Raw genomic sequence first — 13,382 nt, forward strand, 5'->3', positions numbered from 1 at the left:
CTTAATCATGATTGCATAGTGTAATTGGCATTAATTTGAAGAGCCAGTTCATTATGAAAATAATTTCCACTGCTTTCTGCTTTAATAAAATGGAGCAGAGACACCAGGGCTGCTGAGGAAATGGGACAGGGTATGCGTGCGTGTGTGTGTGTGTGTGTGTGTGTGTGTGTGTGTGTATGTGATGGATCCCAGAGATGTAAGCAGGGGTGGAGCCCGGCGCTACTGGGACATTTCCTCAAACAAAATCCCGAGTGGAAGCCCAATGGGTAGAACCAATAACAACAACAACAACAACAACAACTGATCATGTGTCAGGGATGCTGCTGAATGCTCTCTACCCGCTTCACTTAATACTCACAAGAACCTCTACAGCCACATTAGAGAGAAACTATCATTGCCCCATTTTACATAAGAGAAAACTAAGGCCCAGGGAAGCCAAGGATGTCGTTAAAACTACCAACTGGCCCATTCTCTTCTGCAACCAAAGCCAGCTTGCTAGAGCCAATACATTTTCAGGAATTTTGAAAGCCCGGTATTAAAATATCGGTGCTTGAAATCTGCCACAGTGAGAGTATTTGCACCACAGAGATAAGCAGATGCTACAAATGAGGACTTTTCCCCTGAAGACCATGTTCACCAGCCCACCACTGCCCAAGCCCATTTCCACCGGATGGGCTCTCAGAGACTAGATACCACCGTTCCTAAGAAGGCTTATAGCCCCAGGGCCCACCGAGCACAGTAGGAAGGCCACTGCTCAAATCAACCTCATCTATAGATAGTGGAACTCGGGCTGGGCTGGGGTAGGGGAAGCAGGGACAGAAATGGCTGTACCAACTGGGACCAACTTCCTTCTTACTCCTTCTACTAAGTCACGTTGTCGTATGTTTTGAGAACACTCTGCATACACTACGCATAAATGCCCATCTTTCTAAGATTGCTCTTTTTATATCTCCGGAAATGTGTCCAAATGGTGGGATTTCCTTGCTTCCCAGGTGAGCATGCGACAGTGGCTGTGTTAAGCTGAATGTGATCTCAAAAACCAGGACGGAGGGTTGTCACTGCCGCTCTGCCACACCTCATCATTCAGGGCCAGGGTCCTGGAGACAGACTCCCCCCACCCCCATCCTCTGGGCAGATGACCCTAGAGGTCCCCCAAGGCACAGGTCCTAGGGCAGATGGAGCAGAAGGCTTAGTCCCTTGCTTAAGCCCAAGACCTCGTGACTGTTGAGGGCTGGTCCGAGTCTGTTGAGATTGTTCTTCCTCTTGAACAACTTGGTGCTCTTCTTGAATTTGGCCCTGGCAAAAGCAGTTGGGTCGGCCCAGCTGTGAGCGCAGTGAGCCCAGGAGACGCAGGCAGGGCCTCATCATGCCTCCACCATCTGTCTGGCAGCCACGGCCCAGGAGACACGTACATCCCCAGCACCAGGCCCAGACACTGTCTTTTCTCTGGGGCCTGAGCATGCTCTTTCCTTTATAGGCTGCTTTGTTCTTCTTCTGAAGTTTCTAAGGTTTCACAGAGATTAATTGAGACGCTGATCAGTGAGATTATTGCTAACAGCCTCTTCCCGGGGTCACCGCCCTGTCTGTTCTGATCAGGGTTCTCTCTTCTCCTGCCAGGGCCCGGAGGCTCCGTACAGCCCATGGGTGGGAAGAGCCAGGCTCTGCTCCCTGCTGCACCTGGGCCAGCCCTTCTGGAGCCCTGGCGGGGCCTCGAGCTTGCCTTCTGGGCCTCTCTGGGCCCTTGTGTCAGCAGGAAGAGGAGTAGGGACACATTGGCTGGCTTTCCCCACAAGGCACAGGAGGTGGTTTCTGAGGGTGAGCAGTGCCCAGCAGAAAAGGTCACGGGCTTTCTGGGGTCATGGGCAAGGGAAGGGAGGGGCAACAAGGAGTCTATGCGTTCGTTCGTTCATCCACCCACCCATTCCCCAAGCAGTTTATTGGCTACAACTGGGAACAAGGCTCTATGCAGGGCACTGGGTGAGTCTGAGAGGCATCAGGCATATGCCAGCCCTTCAGGAGCTCCTAGCTTGGAAGAGGAGAGGAGGGGAGGGGCACAAATAAAAACACTACAGGGGTAAAAACTCTCCGTGTAAGAACAGCAGGGGAGACTCTGAGAGTAGAAGGTAGTGGTGTCTTCATGGAGGAGGCAGCATCTGAGGGGTGCAGAGAGTAAGGCAGCCAGTGGGGAGGGAGGGGGACCTGGGGTGGGGGTCAGGGAGATGAAGACTTGTGTTAGGACAGGGCAGGGGGGGTGTGTAGGGGCCAGGCAGGAGGGGAAGGGCAGGGCTTGCTTTTCTAGGACTGGGCAATAATGAAATGATGGAGGGAGGTGGGTCTAGGAGATATGCCTGGAAGATGACCCTGGAGTCTGGCCGGTGAGGGAAGTCCAGTCCAGCATGTGGACTCTGCAGCTAGACAGCCCGGGCTTTAACTGACCCCACTGTTTGCCAGATGTACGACCTTGGGCAAGTCCCTTCCCTGCTCCGTGCCTCTGCTTTGTCACCTGAAGACAGGGATATTAATAGCACTTGCAGCGTAGGGCTATTGGGAGGCTTCCATGGCATAAATCATCGAAGGCATGTCGTAAGCCCTCGATAAGGTAAAACATTATTATTATGAGGTGACAGGGAAGCTGGGGGGGGGGCTTTAATTGAGATGGGGGCATCCAGAGAAAGAGCAGGTCTGAGGAGAGGGGTGTGCACTCCTGTGGGGTCCCCAGGGAGGGGCTGCTGATTGAGTCCGGGGCCTGGTGGCAGTTGTTTTAATTGATCTGGTGATATGCGGAGCTTTGTCTATACAACTCAGGGACATGCAAGTCAAATATTGCAGAATCGACCACGTTAGGAGGATGGCTGGAGGCTCCCGAGCTGCCGAGAGAAGCTGATGACCAATGGGCTGTCATCAGGTGGAGGAGCAGGAGAGCAGGAGGCCGAGCAGCTAGGGACAGGGTGGGAAGGAGGCTGTGGAGGGCCCAGCGAGCAGTGAGCGCCCTTGCCAGAGGGGCTGGAAGAGTGAAGATTGAGAACCGCCAGAGATACGACTCACCCTCACACACGTGCCCACAGCAGTAAGGCCCGCCCTGAGCCTGGCACTGCGGGCCCTTCGGTCCAGCCCGACTCCTCTCCAGCCTCGGCTCCTCCAGGCAGTCCTCCTCCATGCACTCCGCCGTCTCACCATTCCCTTCACGCCTGTCCCTTCGCAGGTGCTCTTCCTCTGCCTGGGTCAACGTTCCTTCTTTCTCCGTTTCACCCGTGCCAAGCTGGCTGCCATATTCCTCTTCTGAACCTTGCAACAGACACGGACCTTATGCCCTTGGCCCACCCCGGGGGCCACCTGCTCGTCTGGGCCCTTTCTGGCAAGTGGGGGAGGCATGCCCAGTGCAGGAGCCTGAACCCCCGTATTTCATCCATGTAAAGCTGGCTGCCATATTCCTCTTCTGAGCCTTGCAACAGACACGGACCTTATGCCCTTGGCCCAATCCGGGGCCTCCTCCTCGCCTGGGCCCTTTCTGGCAAGAGGGGGAGGCATGCCCAGTGCAGGAGCCTGAACCCCCGTTTCCTTGCCCCTCAGAGGCACAATGTCTAGGCACAATCTACAGTCACTCACAGTGTAGTCACCTGCGGACACACCTTCCTGGCCTTCCTTCCCTTCCCCGTGCATCCCAGGCTTCCTGAGGTCACCTCAGGATAAACTACTTGCACCCTAACTTTTGCTGGGGGCCTGCTTTTGGAGGTCCCTGACTGAGTCACCTTCCCTGAGCTCTGAATTCATTCCCCTCTGTATCCTCACACATGTTAGGATGTCTCCTGTGCCGCCCTCCTCCTTAGGCCGTGGTCGTCGGGAGGGTGGGCACAGCCATCCTGCTGCCCCTTTCCTGTCCCCAGGGCCTGACACAGGAGAATGTCAAAAGAAGTTCGTTAAATAAATGCATATGTAAGTACACACACACACACACACACACACACACACTCTACTTGTTTGCAGAAGCTAATTCCCATTCGGGATTTTGATACTTAAGTGAAAAAGCAAAAAACAAACAAATATCCTTCAGATCATCTGCCACGAAGATGCTCCACCAGGAGGACACTGGTGCTGCAGCTTTCACCCCCCACTCCAGCCCCAGACCCAGCCCCAGCCTCAGCCCCAGCCCAGCAACGGTCGGCTCTGACTAGGTGAGGAAGCTGCAGCTGAGGTGCCTCAGTGGGCACCCGTTCAGGCCCCTGCTCCTTACTGGTGGCTGGAGGGCCCTGTGCCTGCCAATGCGGCTGGGTGACTGAGGAGAGGTGCCTGGTTCGCCTTGGCTGCAGGTGGATTCTTCAACCATCTTAACTGGGGCTCATCTCCAAACCCAGGGCACTTGCTCCTCAGCGGTGCCAGCATCTGGAAGACAGCCCTGCCTCTGGCAGCCCCTAAGTGCTGCCCGCCCACCCACAGCCCTGCCCTGAGAATGCCAGGAGGCCCAAACTAAGGCCGCTTGGGAAATGGCGTGGGAAGAGGCAGGGGCAGGGGAGCAGGAGCCCGGGAAGCAGTGGAGGGGAAAGAGGCAGGGCTCTGCATTACTGCTCCCATCCTCATCTGCTTTAAATATCAATCGCTATGCAGGTTAAATACTTATTCAGATGTCTTTTAGCTTAAAAGCAAGCTAATTGATCTCTGGAGATCCTGAATGAACAGTGAAGAAACTGCACTAATTATCGAATCAACTTCCACTTCTCTACTTTGTTTTGTTTCTTCTCTGACAATACTGCTGAGTGACAGACGGGGCCTGGCGGTGGGAGAGAAACACGTGCTGCTTTTATTAGGCTGCAACAACACACCCCGCCACACAGCCTCGCCCGCCCCTCCCACCAGGGCCCCTGGTTCAGGCATATCTCCCAGGTGGGCCTCCTGGGAGACACCTGTCCCAGCTGGGAGCTCTCCCAGGCAGAGCTTTAAGATGCCTAACACACAATACGATCTACAGATGATGTATTATGAAATTGTACACTTGAAGCCTATATAATTTTATTAATTGATGGAACCCCAATAAATTCAATAAAAAATAAGAGATGCTGAAAATAGTACAGATCACCAGTGGCTAACATCTACTATAGCTGCCTGCTCTCAGCACACCGTCCCCGAGGGACTTCCTCACTCCTTAAAAAACAAAACAAAAACCCAACGTAAGTGGCATCAAAGCTGCTCCAGGTCCACTTCCTCATCACACACCTTGACCTCCTGTGGGCGCTCAGCTTGTGACTTCACTCTGACCTCCTAGGAATAGGCGTACAGCCGGCTCCCCCTTGGCCTCCTCTGGTCCCTCCCAAGGCTCCTGCTCACCAGGGAGGCCCGTGCTACGGCCGCGAGGCGTGGGAGCCTGGGTTTCCTCTGCTGGTAACAGTAGATTCCTCTCCTGCCTGGAGAGATGTGGTTTTTGTTGTTTTCCACGTTCTCTTCTCACCCTGCCGGGGTTCTGACTCCATCCACTCCGCTGCCTCGTAGAACAGAGCGTGGCACTTCTGGCTTGGCTGCAGGGCAGCTGTGTCCCTGCTCTGGCAGTCCCGTTGCGGGCAGACTAACGTCTCCCATTCGCTTGAGAAATTTGAAGTGAAACCAGGCTGAGCAGGTGTCTTTCCTGCAGGACTTCTCTGGGCATTTATTCCGCTCACGTGCAGCCTCGGTGACGGGGCGGAGCCAGCAACATTTCCCAAACTTACTTGACAACCGTGGAAACCTTTTCTGGCAGAGCGTCTTACCAGAAACCGGCTTTGGGAAATCGCTGTGTTACAGTGATTTGAACAAAAGGTTTTTCCCTTCTGAGAAGTGAACTATCTGAAGTCTGGGGCTGGAGCCTTCTCATCGAAGTTCACCCCGCACACCTGGCCCCCAGCCCTGAGCACCAGAGACTAGAAAGAATGAAGAAAGTAATGACGGCCAAAGCGTTCGAATTACTTCACACCAGGGTCCCAGTGGGACAGATCTGGTTTGTTCCTGGGTTGATTCTGGGACACCAGTAACTGGTTGTGTCAACACAGCTTAGAGGAGTGACTACCCCTGAGGTTCTGATTAGCATGTGACTGGTGTGAGGGCGCCGAGTACCTGGGCAGGTGTGGGCACTCCTCTCACCTGGGTCGGACACAGCAGGAAAGGACAGTGAGGAGCCAATTCATCAGCTCAGTGCTTTGTGCCTCTCTCCCCAAGGCAATGGGTTGAAAGAAGAGATTCTGACTTCATTTTGATCATTAGCCAATGAAACCCCTTGCATCTCTGCTCAACAAAGGAATCCCCAGCGGCCTGGTCCCCGCCGACACCGCTGATAGAGACGTTCATCCACTCAGCACTTCCTCATTCAGCAAACACTCAGGAATCACCTCCTGTGTGTCTGGCACCTGCACACACAGCACAGAAACAGAGGGGAAGACCTGCACCCCGGGAACACCTTGTTTACTTCCCCAAAGCTCTTACTGTAGGTCGACAGTATCTCAAACACGCATCTGTTATCTAGTTTATAGTCTGCTTCTGCCCCCGACCCCCACCACTAGAATAGAAGCTTGTTCGTCACTGTCTCTCCAGTGCTAGCACAATGCCTGGCACATAGTAGGCACTCAATACATACTTCTCAGCTATAAATCAACATGTATGAAACATACATGTATAAACAAGTGAGAAATGGCTAAACCACAGAACTCCAGAGAGGGAACCAAGGATGGCAGCTTTGAACCAGAGCTGCTGCCTCGGTTGGCAGAAGGGGATACCACAAACAGCAAGACAATAACCTGGGCTTTTAAGGGCTGGGAGGAGATTCCTTATTGGAGCATCCAGATCAGGAAGCTGAACACTGCTCGCCCAAAGCCAGGAAGACTCATCATCCCCTCTGGTCACAGCCACTCAGAAGGCCCAGGGCGGTTTGTCACGGGCAGGACAGCAAGTGCGTTTGCAGAACTGGAGCAAAGAAGTGACCTGAAAATTTGCATGGACTGTCAGCAGCCACGCAGAAAAGGAGGAGCTTGGATTTTTAAAATACAGGTTTAAAGACACCATCCGCTAAACCCTGCACTTTGAACAAACGTGGAAACGGAATCTTCTGCATAACCATCTGGTATAGATGAGCAGGGGGACCCAGAGCCGTTCAGGAGTCATAGTAACGAGGATCGCAAACACCTACTGGGCCTGTGTTCTAAGCCTTCTCCACTGATGAGCTCATTTAATCCTCACAACAACCCTAGGAGATGGATTCTACAGTGATTCTCTCTTGCGTTTTCTCAGAGGAGGAAACGGAAGCTCAGAGAAGTTAATGATCTGCCCTCAATCACACAGCTTCTGCGGATCCAGGAGCCGCGCTCTGCTCTGGGTTTTGACTCACAGCCGCTGGTGATGAAATACAGCATCTTCCGCAGAACCCATCTGGCACCTCCTCCCTCAGCCTCCCCGGGAAAGCCTCTCGCCCGGTGGTTAACACCAGGGCCCACAGTCCTTAAATCTGTAGGCGGCTCATAAATTAGTGTTGCTGGATTTATGTTTAACTATTTAGTAAATGGTGTGTGGCTCTCATTCTGAAGTATGGGTTCAGTCATTTCCAACTCACGCTTTCATTGCCTTAAAAGCTTATAATTGGCAACAACAACAAAACTGCAACTATTTCCAACGTCTTCAAAATCGTGGCCCCATCTACCTTTCTGCCTTATCTCCCACGAAACCTCCTGTGCAACGTGCAGCTCATCGCATCAGGCAGTATCTCAACGACACCGTGAACTGCCACCTCCCTGTGCCTTTGCTCACGACATGATGCTTCATATTAATGACGACAGAGTATTTGATGCCTTCTCGCACATCCAGTACCGTGCCCAATGCTTTACAAGCATCATCTTGCTTCACCTTTACAACATCCCTAAGTATTAGACCCACCATATCACCAATGAGGACACTGAGGTTCCGATAGAGTTAGAACTTCCCTGCAGAGGTTCCCAGGGGTGTCCAGGAATGTCCTCCTCATACTACACTGATCGGTTCAACCTTTGGTGAGGCATTTACCCGTTACTCTTTCCATGTCGGTCCCCCAACTAGACTTCAGGGCCTTCGAGGGATGCTGGGAGTGTGCCCAGCGCGGTGGTTCAGAAACTGAGCCTGAGGGACTGAAACCCACCTCTTTGGCCCCGTGTGACTGAGCCCTCAGAGCAGCCTTCCTCTAATTCACTCATTGACTCCACAAGGATTCACTGAATGCCTACCGTGTGTTAAAGGGAGTAGGGCTGACTGCGCAGAGGAGTAAAATCACTGAATGGGCAGAGGCACAGCCAGAGCGGAGCATGGAGGAGCCTGGGGATTTGGGCAAGCAGGCAGGGGCCGGGTGTGGTGATGCGCAGGCCCCGCCCGCTAAGCCGTCTCCTCCTCAGCATCCGTGTTCCTCCGTCCCTGTCTCAGAAGGATGCACTGAGGATCTGCTGCTCCTTTCTCCAGCGCTGCTGCGTGCTGCTCACAGCGGACACACTGTGACTGTGTCTCCACAGTTTCTCCCAGCAGGTGCTGAAGAGTCGTGTGAGAAAGCGCAGTGCCCAGGCCCTCCCAGGCCCTGCCTGCTGCTAGTCAGCATCCTGGTCCCAGGAGAGAGGCACACGGTGCTGAGTAGAGGATGGAACACCCCTCCTAGCCAGACACCGGCTCCATCCTGGCCTTCTTGCTTCTGCTGGATGCAGCTTGGCTCCCAGTTTTCAAAAGCAAGGCCTATATCCCACCCCTGCTCAGCCCTGCCCCAGACTTAGGACCACGGCTGAGCAGGGCTGGCAGGAACAAAGGAGCTGATGCCCAAAGCCTGTCTGTGCTGATTATGGACCCTGGCTCTGGGAGCTCAGCTTACCCCTGCCTGGCTCCCTTGTCGCTGCCTCAGTTTCCCTAGAAGGACCAGAGCACGTGGTCTGGAGCCAGACTGCTTTGGTGCGGTTCACATCCAGGCTCAGCCACTAACCAGCCAGTACCCCTCTGTGTGTCAGTTTTCCCGCCTGTGAAATGGGGATTTTGCTTCCAGTGCTGCTGGGCATCTTACAGGACATTGTGCACATGGAACACTGGCCCAGTGCCGGCGTGGTGGGTGTGTATGTGGCCTCTGACTCCTCCTTCCTGCGTTCTCTGCCTCAGGCTCAGAATAAGGTCTGTGCCAAATCTACAGCTCCTGGGCCAGGCCCACCTTTTGCCCAGGCCTGATTCCCATTGGCTACTGAGACAGATTTCCGGTCCCCAGCTCTGGGCCTATCTACCCAGCACCACCCCTTCTCCCTGCATCAGGTGGGTCCTGGCCTCTCCCGTCCACCTGAAGCTACCCGGAGTCAAGTCTTCCCCACGTACCAGCTTCGTGCTCAGCCCAGTTCTCCTCTAAGGGGGTTGATCCCAGGCTGGCCCCTGGAGTCTCTGTGCCCCTCTAAGAGGAGCCATGGCTGCCCCAATGCCATTCCCCACACCCACGCCTGGGTTTTGCTCCAGCCAGGGCCCGCACGCTGCTTGCCTGGTAATGGTTGGGGGAGTGAGCTGATGGGCAAAAAAAGAGGCTCCATTTCTCTCTGGGACCAATTTGTGAGTTTTCGGAGGCAGCTCTAGCTCTCCTCTCCATTTCTGCCTTATCTCTGCCTGCCTGCTGCTCCCACTCACTCTACTGGCTGCTAGGATTCTGAAAGAGGCTGGAGAGGTGGGACTTGGTGTCTGTCAGTCAGCCATGAGCGAAAGCCATGACCAGCCACGAGGGTGTAAGGGGGGCGCGGGCCCCGGGGGTAGCCTCTGGAGGACTGGGAGGGCCGGAGAGAGGGTGAGTCCTGTGGGCAGACGCTGATGCAGAATCACCCCCTTTGGCGCCCTTTGCTCTGGTAAAGAGACAATACTGCCTGGTGGTTAGGTGCACAGCCTGGAGGTACATGGAGCTGGGCCTGAGGCTCAGCTCTGCCCTGCCGGCTGAGAGCAGGTGGTAAGGTGGTCAGCTCTCCCCAGCTCCTCTGCCTCCTGCAGGCTGCATGAACACAAACCAGCTTGTCACACTCTGTGTGTCTCAAGTCCTTAACTACAGATCTGGGCGGTGGCCTTGCTAGTACAGGAGCATGGTCCAATACTATGTAAGTATATGCCTTTCTGTGTGGCCTTGTAACATTGTTTAACCTCTCTGAACTGATACCTTATTCACAGGGTTTTGTCAGGATTGAATGAGGTGCTGCATGTACAGCCCGCAGCGGAGAACTTGGTGCACAGAGAACGCTGAGAAATGGCAGCTAGAGGGTTTTGCTACCATATTTCATTGATTACAAATCACACTCCCACCCTGCATTTTAACATCCCTGAAATGGAGATGGGTCTTGCAATAGATGATAAGAAAGCACAGTGTCATAGTTTAATTGGTGGCATATTTCCTTTCTTAGGGGAGTACATAAAATTATGAATCTCACAGTCAGTGGTGATTTAGAATGTATGAAATCAAAGCAGACCGAGGCAAGAGGGAACGCTCCCACTGAGGAACTGGCCCTGCTGTGTCCTGCGGGGATCCTGCCTGCCCCGGCTGCCCAGTGCCCCCTCCTGCCTCTCCTGGCCCTCCCTGACACCCGCTCTCTCTTTCCTCCAGGAGTGAGGTCTCGATGTCCTTCTAGACAAGGACGTTTGAGGGCTTAGGGAGATAGGTATTGCTCTGCTTTTATGCAGCTCACCAGGACCCTCTAGAGAGCGAGGCCCGTGTGGCCACAACACCAGGCTGAGGGTCATAAGAGTTGGATGGTCAGACACTGGGTATTTACTGGGATCCAGTCCTCACTGTGTCACTAGGAGGGGGCACAGGGGCTCTGCCACCTCCAGTCACCCCAGGACTGTGGGACGGCGGGACACAGACCCGAGCTGGCTCAGTACCTGTCCCTGCGGGGTACGTTCCCAAGTGGGACAGTGCACCCAGAGCTCTGGCTGCTTCGTGGTTTCTGGAGGAGGAAGCGGAGAAGCCCAGGAAAGGCAAGATGTAGGAGAGGTCAGGTCGTGGGTTCTGTGCTATTGCTGGCAGCCCCAGTCCCCCTCAGCCAAACGGCATCCCCAAACCTCTAAAGCTTCTACTGCTGCTTCAATTGCCTCCACCCCTCCCTCAGGATCCTCCTCCCCAGGGACTCCCCTCCCTGAACTTTCCATGACTCAGCCACTGCATGGCTGATGCCTGGCCCCACTGGGCGCTTTGATTGGCTGCTGCCCCTCCCCTGCCAACCGGTGGTCACTTGTACTGAACATCACCCCCAACTCCCTAGAGTCATGCAGACCTTCAGCCTCCTTGGGATGGTCCATGGTGCGGGGCCATGAACTTATTTAACCTCGAGGAAGGACACCTCCCGAGGAAGCACCCACTCCAGCCTGGCCCCTGGGCCTGGACTTCACGTGGACTTTCTCACTGAATCCTCCCAACAGATCCAGAGGTAAATGAGGCAACTGGGCTCAGGAGGCCCGGCTGCCTGCCCCGGAAGCGGCTAGGCTGCCCCCAGAGCTCAGATGTGTCTGCCAGAGGCACCTCCCTGCTCACATAGCCCCCCTCTATTCCTCACCATAAGCAGGGCTCCAATCTCTCGTGCAACCCAGAAGCTGCCAACAAAGTGACGATCAAAGGCCGGCGATGGCGCTTGTCTGGAGCTGGGGATAAAGGCAGGCCGCGCTGCCGGCTGCAGCCAGAGGGCCGCGCAGGGCAGGGAGCGGCACCCAGCCCTCACCCTTAGTCTGCAAAGCCATCAAATATGCAGAACCTCATCTTGTTCTTGGGCAGCCGAGGGCTCTGAGTCACAGGAGGTGACATTGCTCTCCAACAGGTAAGTTGTTCAACAGATGGGCAGTCGAGTGGCAAGGAAATACATTATTAATGTTTCTGGTTAAATTAACTGATTAAAACCACCCCAGGTAAAAATGTACGTATCAGCGCTTTGCCCACAGCAAATGAGGAATTAATGGAATATGGCTGCGTCTTTGTAATGAAACACAGACAGGGGCTGTCTGGAAAGGTTCTCTCACTTCAGCGGGAGCGGCAGGGGGTGGGGAGGCGGGAGGCCTGATCCATCTGTTAAAGGGACCTCAACTGATTGGCAGCACGGGGAAGAGAGGCCCGAGGGGCTCCTCCCGCCTTGCTGGAGACCTGGGGAATCTGGATTGGCTGAAGCCCGCGGAGAGGGCTCAAGGCAGAAGCAGCGGTCTCTCACGAGGGGGGTGGTGAGGTGGGGAACACTGCATCGGAAGCAGGATCATGGGATACGGCTCCAGCTCTGCCCCTGCAGACTCTGCACAAGCCATGTTCCTGGCGGGGCCTCAGTTTCCTCATCTGTAAACTGGGGAGGAGAATAAAAGAGTCTTCAAGGCTCTCTTCTAACTCTTGCTTCTCTCACATCATAGGCTTCTAGGGTTAACCCCATGTTGACCTTGTCCTCACCCTCAGTCGATAACCTAGTGGCTGCTGAGCCCCATCTGGGGTGCATCCAGACACCCCCTGCCCTTGTGTGGCTTTTGGGAAACCCCGGAAGTGTGCACTTTCTCAGAGTAAACAGTTATATTCTAACATACTAGTAAGCACAAAAGGGCATTTACATGTCTATGCAGTTGGTTACACGCATGCATGCATATAACCAACCATACACAGATGTATACATACAAATGCACACATCTGGCTGACACACATCTGCATCCAGGAACCCACAGATAGTAGCAAGGCTGCACACAGACACATAATACGCAGAGCTTCCACACGAGTGCACACATAGCTGAGAGGAAAGGTGAAGTCCTGTTGGTTATGTACAGGCAGGAGGGTGTGGGGCACACGCAGGTGAGGCACATTTCTGAGACAGTGCTACAGGGAGGGACAGGAAGGGTGCAGCTGGGACAGAAGATCAAGGGCTACTATTTTCATCAATGAAATAGGTTTTTTGCCAGGGTTTTAAGAGCTCCCAGACGCTGTGACCCAGTTCAGACAAGAGTGAGGTTTTGCATAAATTAACCAAGTAATCACATCCCTAGTAGGGTTTCCCTTGATCCAGGGACCTGGGGTGGATAGAGCCCCACAACCCAGTCCTGGAGGTACTTGCACTAAAGCCCAGTGCTGTTCTGCTCTGCAAACAGCGCCTCCTCCCCCACAACACACAAAAAATGGGCTTCAGGAACCCAGTTCAGACAAGAGTGAGGTTTTGCATAAATTAACCAAGTAATCACATCCCTAGTAGGGTTTCCCTTGATCCAGGGACCTGGGGTGGATAGAGCCCCACAACCCAGTCCTGGAGGTACTTGCACTAAAGCCCAGTGCTGTTCTGCTCTGCAAACAGCGCCTCCTCCCCCACAACACACAAAAAATGGGCTTCAGGAGCTCTCCGAGGTTCTGACGTTGGAGGGCATAGAGAGCTGGGCTGAGAAGTTGTAAGTTTCTGTGAGGG

At 54.2% G+C, this 13,382-nt stretch overlaps 1 protein-coding gene across 2 annotated transcripts in view; it reads right to left on the reverse strand.

The window, feature by feature from the left end:
* The window catches only part of GRIK3 (glutamate receptor, ionotropic, kainate 3), a 212,981-nt gene that overhangs the window by 90,764 nt on the left and 108,835 nt on the right, over positions 1-13,382 (reverse strand). Inside the window, exon 1 of one of the 2 annotated variants that reach the window (XM_014541557.1) lies at positions 3,790-3,814. The exons of the other annotated variant lie outside the window; for it this stretch is intronic. The gene's annotated coding sequence lies outside the window, so the exon portion shown is untranslated. Of the gene's footprint in view, positions 1-3,789; positions 3,815-13,382 lie in introns of those variants that run through there. 2 annotated transcript variants of the gene reach the window in all.

Source organism: Myotis brandtii, unplaced genomic scaffold (genome assembly GCF_000412655.1).
Source record: "Myotis brandtii unplaced genomic scaffold, ASM41265v1 scaffold274, whole genome shotgun sequence".
Classification (NCBI taxonomy): Eukaryota; Metazoa; Chordata; class Mammalia; order Chiroptera; family Vespertilionidae; genus Myotis; species Myotis brandtii.